The 17,189-nt window shown below is 45.2% G+C and overlaps 1 protein-coding gene across 1 annotated transcript in view; it reads right to left on the bottom strand.

The window, feature by feature from the left end:
* abat (4-aminobutyrate aminotransferase) overlaps positions 1-8,007 on the bottom strand; it is a 36,631-nt gene extending 28,624 nt beyond the window's left edge. Inside the window, exon 1 of the mRNA XM_029437681.1 lies at positions 7,871-8,007. The gene's annotated coding sequence lies outside the window, so the exon portion shown is untranslated. The remainder of the gene's footprint in view (positions 1-7,870) is intronic.
* Positions 8,008-17,189: the final 9,182 nt, after the last annotated feature.

Genomic DNA, 17,189 nt, shown 5'->3' with positions numbered 1-17,189 from the left:
TCTCCGAACTTCTCCCACACCCGCTGCTTTGCCTCTGACACGGCAGAAGCTGCCGCCCTTCTAGTCCTTCGATACCCTGCAACTGTTTCCGGAGTCCTCCCGGATAACATAACCCGGAAGGACTCCTTCTTCAGTCGGACGGCTTCCCTGACCACCGGGGTCCACCACGGTGTTCGAGGGTTACCGCCCCTAGAGGCACCTAAGACCTTCAGACCACAGCTCATCACCGCAGCTTCAACAATAGAGGTTTTGAACATCGCCCACTCAGGTTCAATGCCCCCAACCTCCACAGGGATGGCTGAAAAGCTCCGCCGGAGGTGTGAGTTAAAGATCCCCAGGACAGGGGCTTCCTCCAGACGTTCCCAGTTCACCCGCACTACCCGTTTGGGTTTACCAGGTCGGTCCAGAGTCTTCCCCCACCCCTTGATCCAACTCACCACCAGATGGTGATCAGTCGACAGCTCCGCCCCTCTCTTCACCCGAGTGTCCAAAACATGCGGCCTCAGATCAGATGATACGATTACGAAATCGATCATTGACCTTTGGCCTAGGGTGCTCTGGTACCACGTACACTTATAAGCATCCTTATGTTCGAACATGGTGTTTGTTATGGCCATTCCATGACTAGCACAGAAGTCCAACAACAAACCAGGGAGGCCCTTCCTCCCAATCACGCCTCTCCAGGTGTCTCCATCGTTTCCCACGTGTGCGTTGAAGTCTCCCAGCAAGACTACGGAGTCCCCTACCATAACCCGAAGGCGTAGGGAGGCGACCCTCTCGTCCACCGGGATAAACTCCAACGTAGCGGCGCTCAGCCGGGGGCTAGTGAGTATCCCCACCCCGGCCCCTCACACCTTGGGCAACTCCGGAGAAGAATAGAGTCCAACCCCTATCCAGGAGTACGGTTCCAGAGCCAAGACTGTGCGTGGAGGTAAGCCCCACCAGATCCAACTGGTAGCGATCCACCTCCCGCACTAGTTCCAGCTCCTTCCCCCACAGAGAGGTGACGTTCCACGTCCCCAGAGCCAGCCTCTGCTGCCCGGGTCTGGTCCGTCGAGGTCCCTGACCAATCACTGCCACCCGTGTGACAGCGCACCCGACCCCCCAGCGGTTTTTCCCATGAGTGGTGGGCCCACAGGAGGGATTGATGGGAGGCACCACGTAGCTTCTTCGGGCTGTGCCCGACCGGGCTCCGTGGCAAACCTGGCCACCAGGCGCTCGCTGTCGGGCCCTCCCTCTGGGCCTGGCTCCAGATGGGGGGTCCCGGGCTTCCTCCGGGCAGGGTCTCTACTCTACTTCATGTACTCAATACAATTAACTCCATAGTCAGTGTTCTAAAAACGTGTGCTGCTGCTGGGGGGTGATGGGCATGTGTTTTAATAAACATTGTTCATAGTGTTTCCATAACACTTTGTTCTTAATGGCACACAGGGGCGTAAAATGTACGTGATTTCCATCTCATATCACCTGAGTCCATCCATCTCAGGTTTGAGGAATTGTTATTCCCAGCTGTAGTACACACACACACACACCTATCACCAGTAACATAATGGCACAGACAGGTGCGCTATTTTGTAAAAGAAAACATACAAAGACGTCCTATAGTAGCCGTTTGTGGACGTTGTCGTAGTGTTGTGTGGATTTTGATGTGCGTCTATTTACAGTTTTTACGGCTGGCGCAGACATTAACCATTAAGTCCCGGCCGGGCAAACTGGGTTTTTATAGTTTTCCTACAGAACCACTGATCCAAATAACTTCACGTACTGCACTGCCTCAGGTCCTAATAATAATACATTTTATTTGGAGGCACTTTTCAAGACACCCAAGGACACCATACAAAATACAAGAGATAAAAACAGCAGGACATTGGAAGGGAGAGCAAACAAACAATACCAGAGATATGATTGATACACAGGAAGAAAGCAATAAAGAGAAAAAGGGGGGAGGGGGGGAGGATACAGGATGATTGATACTACAGAGAGTAGGGCCAGTTTGAACAGGTGAGTTTTGAGTTGGGACTTGAATGTTGTAACCGTTTCAGACTGTCGGATGTGTGGAGGGATGGAGTTCCAGAGCTTGGAGCAGTGCAGCTGAAGGCCCTGGCACCCATGGTGATGAGGCGTGATGTGGGGATCGTCAGTAGACCAGCTAAGGATGAGCGGAGGGAGCGGGAGGGGGTCACTTAGGTAGGTGGGGGCGAGTTTGTGAAGGGCTTTGTAGGTGAGCAGGATGTTTTTGTAGTTGATCCGGGATTGAACAGGGATCGAAGTTTCAGGAGAATGGGGGTGATGTGTTCAGAGGATTTGGTGCGGGTCATGATCCGGGCAGCGGCGTTTTGGATGATTTGAAGTCGGTTGAGCAGTTTGGTTGGAAGGCCAGAGAGAACAGCATTACAGTAGATGTACGTGATGTCACAAAAGCATGGACCAAGACTTCTGTACTGGATTGGGACTGGGACAGGCGGAGTCTGGAGATATTGTGCAGGTGGAAAACAGCAGTGCGGGTGATGTTCTTTATGTGGGGTACAAAGGAGAGGGTGCTGTCCAGAGTGACACCAAAGCTCTTGACTTGACTGGAGAACGGTAACGGAGAAGCCATCGATGATGAAGTTTGGGGCAGTGGAAGTTTGTGTTTTGGATAAAGTGCTTTTGGAGCCGATGAGAAGGGCCTCGGTTTTGTCGGCATTGAGTTTCAAGGAGTTCCTGGTCATCCAGCTCCGAACGTCTTGTAGGCAGGTGGAGAGGGATGTAGTTGGGAGGGTAGTGGTGGGTTTTGTAGAAATGTAGACCTCAGTGTCATCGGCATGACAGTGAAAGTGGACAATGTGGTGGCGGAGGATTGTGCCAAGGGGAATGAGGTATTTGTACTATGTTGTTTATTCTGTACACACGACATCTATTGCACGTCTGTCCGTCCTGGGAGAGGGATCCCTCCTCAGTTGCTCTCCCTGAGATTTCTTCCATTTTTCTCCCTTTAATTTTGGGGTTTCTTTTAGGAAGTTTTTCCTTGTGCGATGCGAGGGTCTAAGGACAGAGGGTGTCGTAACCTGTACAGTCTGTAAAGCACACTGAGACAAATGTATAATTTGTGATATTGGGCTATACAAATACATTTGATTTGTAGGTGTTCAGCGTAGAGTTGGATGTGCACTGAGAGTCCAGTCTTTTTGTACAGCCGCTCGAGTCGACGACCAGTGGTTTTTAGTTGTCGAAGGTCTTGAGGTTTTGAGGGGGGCCAGAGCATCCAGGGAAGAGGAGAGACAGTCATTGTAGTGACTCACCAGTTCAGCAGGGGAGAAAGATGGGGGAGGACTGGGGAGGAGTTAATGAGGGTGGTGAGAGCCGTGGGGTTGATGTGTTTAATGTTTCTGAAGGAGATGATCCGTTGCTTTTTTTATGGTGGATAGGGGGGGCGTTGACCTTAAAGGACACAACTTTATGGTCAGAGATGGGGAACTCTGAAACAGTGAGGTTAGAGGGAGTAAGACCAGTGCAGCAGATTAAATCCAGTATGTGACCTTTGTTATGCGTTGGGAAGTTGACATGCTGTGTGATACCAATACATTCAAGAAGTGAGGTGAAGTCATTGGCAAGAGTACTGGAAGGGTCGTCGATATGGATGTTAAAGTCCCCCACCCCCCACAAGGATGACAGTGGGGGACATCGCACAGACAGATGTTAAAAGTTCTGATAGTTCACTGAGAAAAACAGCAGAGGTTTTAGGAGGTCTGTAGATGGTAACAATAATGATGGTGCAGAGCCAGTGAGTTTCACAGCTAGGCATTCAAAAGAGGAATGATGGGGTACAGTGATAGTATTGACTTTAATGGTCTCACGATAGAGCACAGCAAGACCACCCCCTCTCCCGGTAGCACAGGGTTTACTGAAGAAGGTGAAGCCAGGTGGGACAGCTTCATTAAGGTGGGAGAAGTCGTTTGGCTGTTGCAAAGTCTCAGTGAGGCACAAGAAGTCAAGGTTTTTGTCAATAATGAACTCATGCCTTCCAGGTGAGATTATTATTATATTATTATATTAAAAAGAGCCAGTTTTAAACAGTCCAGTGGCGCATAGGTGACCGCCTTTTGAAGGGTCAGTAGCACACTGTGATTGACAGTATAGGTGGCAGTGCGAGGGGGGCGGGGCTCAGTGGACCAGAAAGAGCGAATGTTTGTGTTGCTGCTGTGTTTGGCGTAATGAAAGTTCCGACGTGATCCACGATGTCCATATCTGGGTCGTTTGAGGATGTCACGATGGGAAAGCAGAGCTGGCGGGGTCATGTAGTGGGATCGGAGAGACAGCAGCTCCGTTACAGAATATTTCAGCGGCGGGGAGATGCTTGCGACGGTGAAACACAGAGCAGTCCATATGAAAAGTTTGAAGATCCCCATGGTGGTGGAGAGGGTTCAGTGACAGTTCAATACAGCAGTTCTATAGTCCATGTAATGACGAGGAAGCTACGGAACCAGCCGGGCAGAGCGATTGAGTTAGCTGTAGCCACGGACTGCAGGCTACACCCAGGCAGGGAGACCCGGACCTAGCAGCAGGTTAGCCGGTGGGCACAGACAATGCACTGTGACGGGCAGCCTCTGTGTTAGCGATAAACCACAGGGACACCCTCGAGCCACGAAGAGCAGGCAGGATGGTCATAAAAACAGCCTCAGTCAGGCGTGTGTAGCAAGGCACGCCAGATCGGAGAGTCCAGCCTCATAGAGCACAGAGGAAACCTGACAGTCTCGCACAGGTGAGCCCATTACCGGCGAGATTAGCTCCAGGCTACCAGTGCGGACACCGTAGTGACGGTGACTGCTGTAGCTGAGTGTGATGTTTTTATAAACAAATGACTAGACTGCAGAGATGCTTCAGCTGCAGAACACACAGGTTACAGCAAAGAAAACAGGTTACAGCAGAGAAAAGCAAGCAGAACACGGTGGAGGCGCGGCAGCAGCTTGCCAGCGGTCCCTCAACATGTAATGACGACACAGGGCAATATATGGTCATTATATCACAGTGGTCATTATATCACAGTTAAGGGGCGTGGTTCGCCCCTTAACTGTGATATAATGACCATATACCACGACCTGTCGTGAGCTATTGCTTAAATATATAACAGCTGTCCACTGCTCCTAATACTAGGGTGGGTTTCTCCGGACCACTGGTGGTCCGTGAGTATATTGGTAAAATGTCACATTTGAAATTAATATATTATAAGTTTAAAGTGTTTCTCAAACTGTTTAAAAATGACTAGTATAGACTAGTGCAGGGGTATTCAACTAAAATGCAAAGAGGTCAAGTTAGAGAAAATGTCCTCTGGATGAGGTCCGTGCGGTCCGCCTGTTAGTGACCCCTGGACTAGAGTGTAACATAGATGTAGCGTAGCTATGTAGGTTCGTTTTACGATCTTACGTCATAAATGATCTGCGCGGTTAATTTGAGCCGCGGTCAGCTGATGAGATGGATCAATGCTCGACAGGGTCAGTTAAAAGGAAATTAAAATCAAAAATGTGACGCGACAGTGAAGGTGCATCGTCCTGATGCAGGTCATTCAGCAGCTACAACAAGTGGTTTTGTGTGCGTTACTGAGTCCCAGGAGAGCGGTTCGCCGTCCAACCACCACCCGGCTGAAACTCGGCTTGAACGCGGAAAGTCCAGCGCTAAAGTGAAGAGAAAATATCACGGCGACTACATCACATTTGGATTTTTTGGGACTGGAGATGAAGAGGATCCCAATCCACACTGTGTTTTGTGCTATGAGTCATTGGCGAACGAGGCTATGAAACCCGCCAAGCTCAAGCGACATGTATGTGTATATATGTTATATGTTTTTATGAGGGTCAGGGGGGAAAGGAGATCAGTGCTCCCATCATCGAACATGTGTTGATGCAACAGGAAGGTTAGTAGCTAGCTAGTAGCAATGAAGTCCAGCGGTAAGTTCATAATGAAATCATACCAATGAAGATGAGTGTTCTCTTCTCTCACAGGTTGCTTCCCTGATGGATTTTGGAAGCCTTAATTAATGACCATTGTTTAGAGCTTGAGGGACACTCAACTTCCCTTTTCACATTCACAAATATGGAGGTGCAGTGCACAAGCAATTGAATAACTGCTGGTAGGTTAACGAGGGTGGAGCAGAGCAGAGCAGAGACAGGTGGAGGTAATCAGACAGAGTAGAGAGAGCAGGGAGCAGAGTGGCACATAATTGAAAACAATTAGTGGTGTTACCAGGCAGGGAGAGGGCTCATGACAATAACAGGAAGTTAAGGTAGGGCACTCGTTTGATTTTTATTAGCTCAAATACCATATGTAGAGTGTTTCGCAATTCATTTATTCCTCCACGCAGTTGGCATCAAGGAGGGAAAAAATAGAATGATCTGAGATAATTGGAATCTCCTCCACAACTTAAAGTGGCAATAAATTCATTTTTGCTTTAACTTGTCATTATGAAGTATAAGTTGATAGCACAATGTACTGGCTGTATAATGACAGATTCAGTGTTTAGCTTGGGTCACTATTAGCCTCGCTTTACAATGCAATTCAGTAAGCCTCCAGGTCGCAATCTACCTTTCACAATAAAAGCCCATGACATATACACTACATCACTTCCTACGAGAGATCATTTCGTGTTGTTTTGAAAGTGATATGGAAATGCTTCAATTATTATTGTCTTTGTTTGCTCCGACATGGTTTACTCATGGTAGTAAGGATTTCTGTTGTTTTTCAGGGTTATTGGGGCATTTTGTAAAGCTATTGACAGAACAATTGTGATTCACAAAGGTTTGCACCTGGGTGAAAACAAATCCGATGTCTGTGCGTGTTTTATTGTTGTTCCGAACAACATTTTCTTATGTTTGTTTTACTCTGTTTATTAGGAATTAATGTATGAGAAAGAAATACTGTTCATGAATGTGCCCCCATGAATGTTGTCAATTTGTTGTTTCTATCCATGCACATATCTACATAATGTTTATGTTTGCTCATCTCTGTTTAGCTTTGCTGTCCTTGTTCAATACATTGAGAACCACTGGATACCAGTGTAAAATACTTTTATATTTTGCATACTTGGCCAATAAAGGCAGAGGAGCTCAGTAATAAATGTAAGCTATGTACAAATCAAAAGCATTTTTTCTTGTAAGTGAATTTAATTATTAAATTCCTTACATGCTGATGTGTGTTTTTCAACGTGGGTCCAGGATCCTCCAGAAGTCATTAAATAAGCGGAGCCCTATAATAAAATTAACAATGTGAAAGAAGTATGTAATTTAGGATACTGATAAAGGAAAAACTGTTTTTTTTTTAAAGCATTTATTACAAAACTGAATCACCCCCTTTAAACTTCTTTTTAAAAAAGGGGAAGATATAATAAGCCCAGTTGAGTAGCCTTGTTGCTGTATTGATATTGATATGGTTACTGAGTAGAAACCAAAGCAAGGACTACACAATCCTTCTGCTGCTGCACTCTTGCACAGCAAGAGAGGCCTTTCCTATATGCTCACATTAACACATTTCAGGCTTTTAACAGAGTGTGTGCATTTAAATGCTTAAGGCATTTCAAACTTGTTTTAAAAATAATTGTTTGTTCAAGTGTTTCTCTGTTTTCTGGTTGTCCGGAAATAGGGTTCCGGTTAGATCTGGTTGGCTTACACACATCACAGATTATGCATTATAATATTTAATGATAATTATAGTATTAACCGACCTAACAGACGCTGTAGTGCTGCTGCTGCACACCCCGACGCGTTGACGGTTCAACAGCACAAACACTGAGGAGTGACTGTCAATGCGACATGACAGCGGTGTGATCAAAGCAACTCGGCAGAGACAGACACGGTGCTCATAACACGGTGTCAGTGATCAAGTCAGTGAGGAGACTTACCGACGATCCAGAGACGACGGCTGGATCTGCGTGTAGATCCCCGCTACAAAGGATGATCGACGGCAGGCAGCACTGTCTGTCTGCTGTGTTCTCCAGCCAGGCCTGCTCTCACAGGGAGGAGGGGCTTATTCTCTTTTTCTTTTTTTAGAGAGAGAGAGACAGAGAGAGAAAGAGAGAGAGAGAGAGAGAGAGAGAGAGAGAGAGAGAGAGAGAGAGAGAGAGAGAGAGAGAGAGAGAGAGAGAGAGAGAGAGAGAGAATGAGAGAGAGAGAAAGAGTTAAAGACAGAGAGACAGAGAGCGAGACAGAGAAAGACAGAGAGAAGGAGAGAGACAGAGAAAGACAGAGAGACAGAGAGAGAGAGAGAGAGAAGACAGAGAGAAAGACAGAGAGAGAGACAGAGAGAGAGAGAGAGAGAGAGAGAGAGAGAGAGAGAGAGAAGAGAGAGAGAGAGAGAGAGAGAGAGAGAGACAGAGAGAGAGACAGAGAGAGAGTATAGTGTAAATATCAAAACACAAGTAGGGTACTTACATAGAAATTAAAAGTACAATGTAATATTATGATGAACTAGCTAACACCAATAGAAACATAAAGAATGTATATTTACAACAACACCCAGCATCCAAAAGAAAACCTGCATTTAGGAAGTGAAACTTAATGACTTAGTATTTGACTTGGTATTTCTAAAGAGAAGGAAACACTTTTTCAATGGAAGTCGGAGCTATGGATTTTTTGGAGCCTTCAGTGGCCTTGCACAGTCTAGTCTTTTTATACACTGATGGAACAAGACGGTGACCAAAGACTTTCCTTACAAAAAATAATATGTTTATATTGTTAGAACATAACTGTTTTTATATCAAAACATTTAAAAAATAAATTTAAAAATAGATAAAAACAACAAAAAAAGTCACCTTTAGTGGTAATTCAGCCTTCTCCAACAACACCACCAGTAGAACGTGCAGTGTGTCAGTCTGTGCAGACAAAGGCCCTCCACCAGAGGGCAGCACCACAGCAAAAACGACTTTTTAGAGAACTCTACTTGAGGCCACCAATGAATGAAACGTCCTATTTAATATTCATAAACATGTTAAATGTTAAGATGTTAGAAAGTAAAACATAATAATTAAATGCACCAATTTTGCATGGTAAAGGAGTTACAATTTGGAGCCTCTTTGGATGAGATAGTGTTTTTCTACAGTACAACAAAAGAGCAAAGTCATGTATCTTGCAAATAAAGCACAAAAACAAAAATGTGTGCAATATATATCAACTATGAGGGTACAGACAATGTTTTGACACCAGTTTTGTTTTACAAATTTGCTAAATAATTTATCGATAAGCATGGCCTATACCAGCATGATATGCCAAATTGTTTGCATGCTTGCACAGGATCAAGTACACTTCAGCAAAACACATTCATTCACTGATGCCATACAAGGTGCCAAACTGTTCATCAGGATCTGATCTAATGGTTATTCAAACACACACTCACACATTGCGCCTTTGGGAGCAATTTGGGGTTCAGTATCTGGCAACACTTCAACATGAGAGTGTGGTCGAGTATGAGCCGGCGGGACAACCAACTCCTTTCCTATGGCCTGTAACTCACCCAATCGACCAGGTACTGGTACCCACAACCTCGGAGGCAGATGTCCAGCAGCCGTCGGACCGTGTAGGCTTGGTGGTTATCAATAGTCGGGGTGGGCGGAAGGGCGACGATAGGAGGGCACAATGGTCTGGAAGAAACTGGCTTCAACTGGAACACATGAAAGGTGGGGTGATTTCTCAGAGAGGATGGTAATTTGAGTCTAATGGCGGACGGGTTAATGATGCTCTCCACTTCATATGGGCCAATGAAGCGAGGTTTACATTTTTACATTGCCAAACTCTCTGACCAAGGTAAGCTTGTGGTGCGGGGATCCACTGACGGTCAGCGCTGCGTTGGTTGCGTTCCGTGGATAGAATCAGAGCCGAGCGGGCATCCCTCCAAATCTTCCGGCAGCGGTGTAAGTGGGCTTGCAATCTCGTCTTCTTGGACTGGAAACAAGGGTGGTTCATATCCCAAGGAACACTCAAAAGGGGACATACCGTTGGCTGTGCTGGAGAGTGAGTTCTGGGCATAGTTGATCCAGGAAGAAGGGTTCTGGGCTGTGACGCACCGCAGCCCAGGTCCTGTTTAGCCTACTCCGTCTGACCATTAGTCTGTGGGTGATATCCAGAGGAAAGACTGACAGCTGCACCAATAGTGTGACAGAATGTCTTCCATACCTGAAACGTAAACTGTGGTCCACGGTATGAGACGATGTCACTGGGGATGCCATGCAGACGAACCATATGGTTGACCAGGAGACCGGCGGTCTCGAAGACTGTGAGGAGCTTAGGTAGGGGTACAAAATGCATATGAGTATAATTATGTTACCTTGAGAGAGTGGTAGACCAGTAACAAAACCCAATCCAATGTGACTCCAAGGGTGACTGGGGACTGGGAGAGGCCAAAGTAAACCGGTGGGAGCCTGGTGGGAGGATTTGATGCGGGCGCAGACAGTGCAGACAAGCACAAAGGCACGGGAATCCGCCTCCATGGAAGACCACTAAAAGTGGCGCTGACCACCAAAATTGAGCATGTGCTTATTACCTCAAGTTTTGAGGTAATAAGTAAAGAGTGGCAGACCCAGCTGGCTAAGCGCCAGATTTGTTTCCAGTTCAACCCTCCAAACGCACCTCACTTTGGTGGGACCTGGAAGCGGGAAGTCAGGTCCATCAAGGCCACAGTCTTTGTTACCCTGCGAGCACAGAAGGTGACTGAATAAGTCTTGCGGAAAATACTGATTGAGAAATTGGGAAACCTTGATTCTAAGCTCCTGGGATATGTGTCTACAGATCAGAATCAGAATCAGAATCAGAATCAGAATCAGAATCAGAATTTGGTTTATTGCCAAGCAGGTTTTCACATACAAGGAATATGCTTTGGTGTGTAATGGTGCATACATAAACACAGTAGGAGAAATAAAAAATAAGAGCAAATACAGAAATATTATTACACATAAAAACTTTTATAAAAGAAAAATTGTATACAAAAAATATAAAAAAAAAAAAAAAAGAATGTACAGAATGTAATAAAAGATATGTACAGTATATCTTAATTAAAAGTGGAGAAGAGTTGTGCAATAGTGGTAGTAGCAGAAATGTGCAAAATAGTCCCACATACGGAGTATGAGGAAGAGTTTGTAGAGTACAGATGTAATTTCCTCAGCTGCCGCAGGAAGTACATCCTCTGTTGTGCTTTTTTGATGAGGGAGCTGATGTTCAACTCCCACTTCAGGTCCTGGGTGATGATGGTGACCAGGAAGCGTAAGGACTCCACAGTGTCAACAGGGGAGTCACACAGGGTGACTCGGGCAGGTGTGGCTGGGCTCTTCCTGAAGTTCACTATCATCTCCACTGTCTTCAGAACGTTGAGCTCCAAGTGGTTGACACTGCACCAGGTCACCAGTCGGTCAATCCCGATGAGGGTAGTGTCGTCCGCAAACTTCAGGAGCTTGACGGACCGGTGACTGGAGGTGCGTCAAGCTCCTGAAGAGCTGTTGGTGTACAGGGAGAAGAGCAGAGGAGAAAGAATGCAGCCTTGGGGGGATCCGGTGCTGATGGTCCGGAAGTCAGAGACATGTTTCCCCAGCTTCACGTGCTGTCTCAAGTCAGACAAGAAGCCTGTGATCCACCTGCAGGTGGAGTCAGGCACGCTCAGCTGGGAGAGCTTGTCATGTAGCAGAGCTGGGATGATGGTGTTGAAGGCAGAGCTGAAGTCCACAAACAGGATCCCGGCGTAGGTTCCTGCGGAATCCAGGTGCTGGAAAATTAAGTGGAGGGCCATGTTGGCAGTATCGTCTACAGACATGTTGACTCTGTAGGCGAACTGTAGGGGTCTGTGATTGTTTTGAGGTGGGACAGGACAAGGCGCTCAAAGGACTTCATTACCACAGAGGTCAAGGCGACGGGTCTTTAGTCATTTAGTTCTGTGGTCCTTGTTTTTTTGGGGACGGGGATAATGGTGGTGGTCTTGAAGCATGCTGGCACGTGGCATCTCTCCAGTGAGGTGTTAAAAAGGTATGTGAACAGACAGTAACAGAGTCATTGGCTGAGAACTGGTGTTGTAGTTTCTCAGAGTACTAATGGTGTGGAAAGTTGGAGAACTCGGAGCTTGAATGTCGAATCAAAACAGCAATCCTCTAGTTCAATCGATATATTTATTAACGTGATAAGTCAAACATAGAAAATACTCTCAGCTGAGGACACAATTCGCATCGCCGTTTCCACAGACTGAACGCTCAAAGAACCCCAGTTTCCTGTCTGATGGCTCCGCTCAAGTGTGTACAAAGAGTTGTAAAACATCGCATCTAATACATGGAGTAGGCGTTGACCTTCTCCTCATTGGTCCCCGTTGGCGCCATCACGCTCCTCCGTCAGCAGTCAGGAAGTGATGGTTTGTTGACCTGTTTTCTTAAAGGGGAAGTGCCCCTTTTATGTTTGTAATACATTCAGTGCAGAAAATACATAATTGTGCAGAAACATATTCGTAGTGTAGAAATATATATTGATTGAGGTAGACAAATACATATGATAGTCTTTCCAGTGTGGATTAATACAATCAGGAGTAATTTACTTCACAATTCCCCCTTTACACACCATTTATGGTGTGTATAATCTCCAGTAAATATAAGGCACCGAGTGGTGTACAAATTCAGCATATAGTATACAAGAATACATTCTTAGTGCACTTGTTTTTATTCCAGTCATAAAAAGTACCTTTGGTAGAAAACATCAACTTTAATAAAAATACCTTCTGTATAAAACATCAACTTTACTAAAGAATACCTTCAGTATAAAAACAAAGAACTTCACTTTTTATTCCAGTATAAAGACAATTAGCTTCAGTATAATAAAAGAAAAAAACACTTCCAGTAAAAGACTGTAAATATCAGTAAACATTAACATCAGTAAAAGACTGTAATGTCTATATACGACTGAGAGACTGTGACTACAGTAAGAGACTGTAACTACAATAAAGTCAGTGGCTTCGGTATGGCAGCAATGAACACTTTGTAGAGTTATTCACACAAAATCATCTTCCTCCTGGCTGCCGTGTTCCTGCTCTATATCATAGTCTATGAGTAACTTGGTTTGCTCTTGCATAAAAAACTGACCTTTCTCAGTCTCTTTCTCTTTGGTCAGGGCAGTGGTGATCAGTCTAGTGATCAGGGTGCGGATACATGGACTGCAACAGCATCCACATAGGATTAGTATTCCTATCATTATCGGTATGAACAACACCAACATCTTATACTGACCAAACCAACGCTCCAGGGAGCCTGTGAAGTAATTCTCTACCCCACTGTTTGATGCTAGCTCTTTGCTGAGTCTGTCAAGTCCTTCCAAAGCTCTGGTAAAGGATCCATCTGGGGCTGTGTTATTTGGGATGAAGGTACAACACATAGAGCCAAACAATTTACAGACACCCCCTTTTTCAGCTAGCAACATGTCTAATGCAATTCTGTTCTGTTGAGTCATCAGGCTAGTCCGCCCTAATTGCTCATGCACCCCAGTGAGAGCATCTCTGGTGAAGTTCACAAATCTCTGCTGGTTGTAATAAATGTAATTAATCCAATCTACATTTTTGTTGACAGTGACATGAATGAAAATGGATTCCAGACCCGCAAGTATTGGATTTCTAGCTTTGAATTCATTGGGCACACCTCGTGGTCCTCCTATGGAGTCTATGTAAATTGTGGAGCTGAAACTTCCACCGGGAACAAAACGTTTAGCTCGACTCTGGGGAGTCTCTCCATTAGACAGATCAGTGAGTTCTTTTGGAGTAAATGGCATTATGTAGAAAGGCATTACCAACTGCACTAATGCACAGGTACCTACCCAGTCTGCTGGTAGATTTGGATACAGGATATGTGTACCACAATACCACCATACATCAGCTCTGGCATATAACATAAATGATATAGGTGTTTCCAAGACCATCCCTCTTGAGGTGACCTTTATGGTAGAATTACACCCTTTCAAATGTCCTACCTCAGTGCCTGTACCCTTGGTTCTCCTGATGCACTCATAATCGCCCTCATAGGCTCTGAATGGGGGTGGAATGATGTCATTTCTAGTCACTGGATACAACAAGGCTAATGATTTGCAGCCGTTTGGTTCAAGAGATGTGTACAATGCGAGCATGCACTTAATACCTGGTGGGTCTTTCCTCAGATTCAATGGGAATGGCACAGTTGCTAAACTAGGTCTAGCAGTGGCACATGCAACACAGTTTGGCTAATGATTATGTTCAGCAGAATATCTCACCCAATCCAACCATGCATTTTTCTCTTGATATCCTGTCTCCGCTGCCATTGTATCTTTAAGACTATTGACATTCAGATAAGTCACTTTCGTCCTTTTCTTGGCCAAATCAGCATGCAATATATAGGGTGTCTTCCTAGGCTCGATTACCTTCAACCAGAAGCGGAAAAGTGGGTCTTTAGGATTCTTTGATATACCTAAAAAGTACTCGCCAGAATCAGAGAGGTCGGGGTTGAAGATCGTGATGATCACAGGGTTACAATTTGTCGGCTGACCATTACCAGGCAAAGTTCTTGGATCAGGATTAGGATTTGGTGGTCCATTCACACCGCACTGACATGGGCTTCGTTTTATGATTCTCCATTTTTCAACCAAAGGATGGTCTAGATGAATCCATCCTCCGTTCGAGTGTGCAAACACATCTCTAAAATAACAGGGAGGTGTACATAGATACTTGGCTTTGTTGGAATCGCAATGTGTGCTCCATTGGAAGCCATTAACAGACTTCATGGTGTTTACATCAAATTCAAACGAGGTGATCTTGCCTTCCTCTACTGCAACAGTAATTCCACCTTTGTTAATATCTACGGTTTCGTCCCGTTTCATGCATTTCATGCGTAGGTTGTTAGGGGGTGAAGTCTCATTTTGGAATTGTTTAGTTAATTAATTAGTTAATTTAATTGTTAGATTATCTGGTTCTTTACTTGATTCATGCGGCCCAAACTCCCACCATGCCAAGGGGAGTACTATAAGGACAGCAAGCAGTGCTAACCCGGCTAACACCAAAGTGCTTCCCCACAGAGAGATATTCTTTTTCATTTTCTTGTCTATTTCGCTTAATGTTGGCTGGTTTTATCGGCTTGCTTAGACGGACCTGCAAGTAGTCGTAACAGGTGTAAAGTGGGGGTAATCTAAAGACAATTTGTCCTCTGATGCTTTTTCTAGACTCACAATATAATTATTCATTAGCGTTTTGTTCTAACAGGCACAGATCTTGTCTAACTTCTGCCAAAGAGCGAGAAGGCGCCAGTGCGGGTACACAATGTGTAGGTGAGGTGGTGCCAATTAGCTCCTATTTTACCTTTTACCCGGAGCGCGTGTGAAGTGCGTTCTATCACCTCCCACGGTCCCGTCCACCTAGGTTCAGACCACTTTCTTTTGTGGACCTTGAGCCTTACCCAATCACCTGGTCCAACAGGAGTCTCTGGTGGTCCCTCAGGTACCTCTGCTGCTGCTTGCACCTGTGTAGACAAAACTCTAATGATTTTAGTCAATTCCCTGACATATTCATCTACTTCAATTTGCCATAGATCCAAAACAGGTCAATGCCCTCCTTCTCTTGGAGGGCCAGGCATCGGTCTCCCTGTTAACAGCTCATGTGGAGACAAATGTGTTTGATTACTTTGTGAGGATCTCATGGACATGAGTGCCAAGGGTAAAGCATCTACCCACTTTAGCTTGTTACCATAACATGCTTTAGCAATTTTTCTTTTGAGTGTTTGATTTGCACGCTCTACCAGACCCTGGGATGCCGGATGGTAGATTGAGCCAAAATTGTGCGTTATGCCGAAATATTTCTCTACTTCTGCAAGCTTGTGGCTGGTAAAGTGTGTCCCATTATCTGATCTTATACAGCGTGGCACTCCATACCTTGGTATGAGTTCCTTCTGTAACCATTTGATTACAGAGTTGGCATCCTCTTTTTTACAGGGGATGGCTTCAATCCACTTGGTGAAACGATCTACCATTACCAGGATATATCTGTATCCTCTCACAACATTGTCTGCTCCCATGTCAGTATAGTCAATACATATCTCCTTAAATGGAGCATCTGGAACTGGAAACCGACCCATTGGACACTTGTATGTTCGTTTGTCATTAAAATTGTTGCAGGTGTCACACTCTGTCACAAAATTTTCCACCATCTCTTTCATGTATGGATGCCACCATTGTACCTCGACATCCCTTGTTGTTCTTAATTTTCCAACATGTGTGGGGCCATGGGCTTGTTTTATCAGCATGTGGCATAACTTAGCTGGTGCCACAAGCCTGCCATCATGTGCTCTCCAAAGTCCTTCTGTCTGGGCGGCACCCTTTTGAACCCATTGCGTTTGTTCATATGCACCCGCTAGTTTCTGCATTTCTTTAATGCTCTCCAAAGTAAGCTCTCCTTCTCTCTCACTGTTTAGACAAATCATTTGCTGTATGTAGCCACCTGCTACTTTAGCTGCCTTATCTGCTGCGTCATTGCCTTTTGCTACTGCTGTATCTGTTTTCTGATGGCCTTTGCACTTTATTACAGCAACCTGTGATGGCAGCAGTACAGCTTTTAGTAGGGCTCTTAAGGCTTCAGTATGTCTAACAGGAGTTTTGGATGAAGTCAAAAAACCTCTTCTGATCCACTGAGGACCGTCAATGTGGACTGCTCCATGAGCATAGGCTGAGTCTGTGTATATGTTTACTCTCTTGCCTTCTCCATGTTTTAACGCTTGTGTTAACGCAACTATTTCTGCTAGCTGCGCAGAGGCTGGTTGCGGAATGATGCAAGCTTCCAATGTTATTATCTGTTTCTCATTTTGTTGCACCACAGCATAAGAAGCCACATTTTCTTCTTCTCCTTTATAGCAACAGCCGTCACTATATATGGTTTGCTCTGGATCTTGAAGTGGCTCTGCTTCCAAATTTGACCTTATCTTGAGGTCCTGTTGTGAGACGAATGCACAATCATGAGCGTCGTGGTTTTTTGAATTTAGTCCTGTTGCCATGTTAATTGTCTCTGCCACATATGTGATGTGTGGTTTAGTCAGCACTTCTTCAATTTGTATTTTCCTGACTGGTGAAAAAGTGAAAGCTTGTGAGTTTAGAAAAGCCACTACTTCATGCGTAGTGTTTACTTTGAGTGGATGGCACATCACCACGTGTGCCATCTTCTTGATTGTCTTTGCCAATGCAGCCAAGTGTCTTGCACAA

This window comes from Cottoperca gobio, chromosome 8 (assembly GCF_900634415.1).
Source record: "Cottoperca gobio chromosome 8, fCotGob3.1, whole genome shotgun sequence".
NCBI classification, from domain to species: Eukaryota; Metazoa; Chordata; class Actinopteri; order Perciformes; family Bovichtidae; genus Cottoperca; species Cottoperca gobio.
Note: the sequence above shows the minus strand (reverse complement) of the source record. Positions and strands in the feature narration are given on the sequence as shown.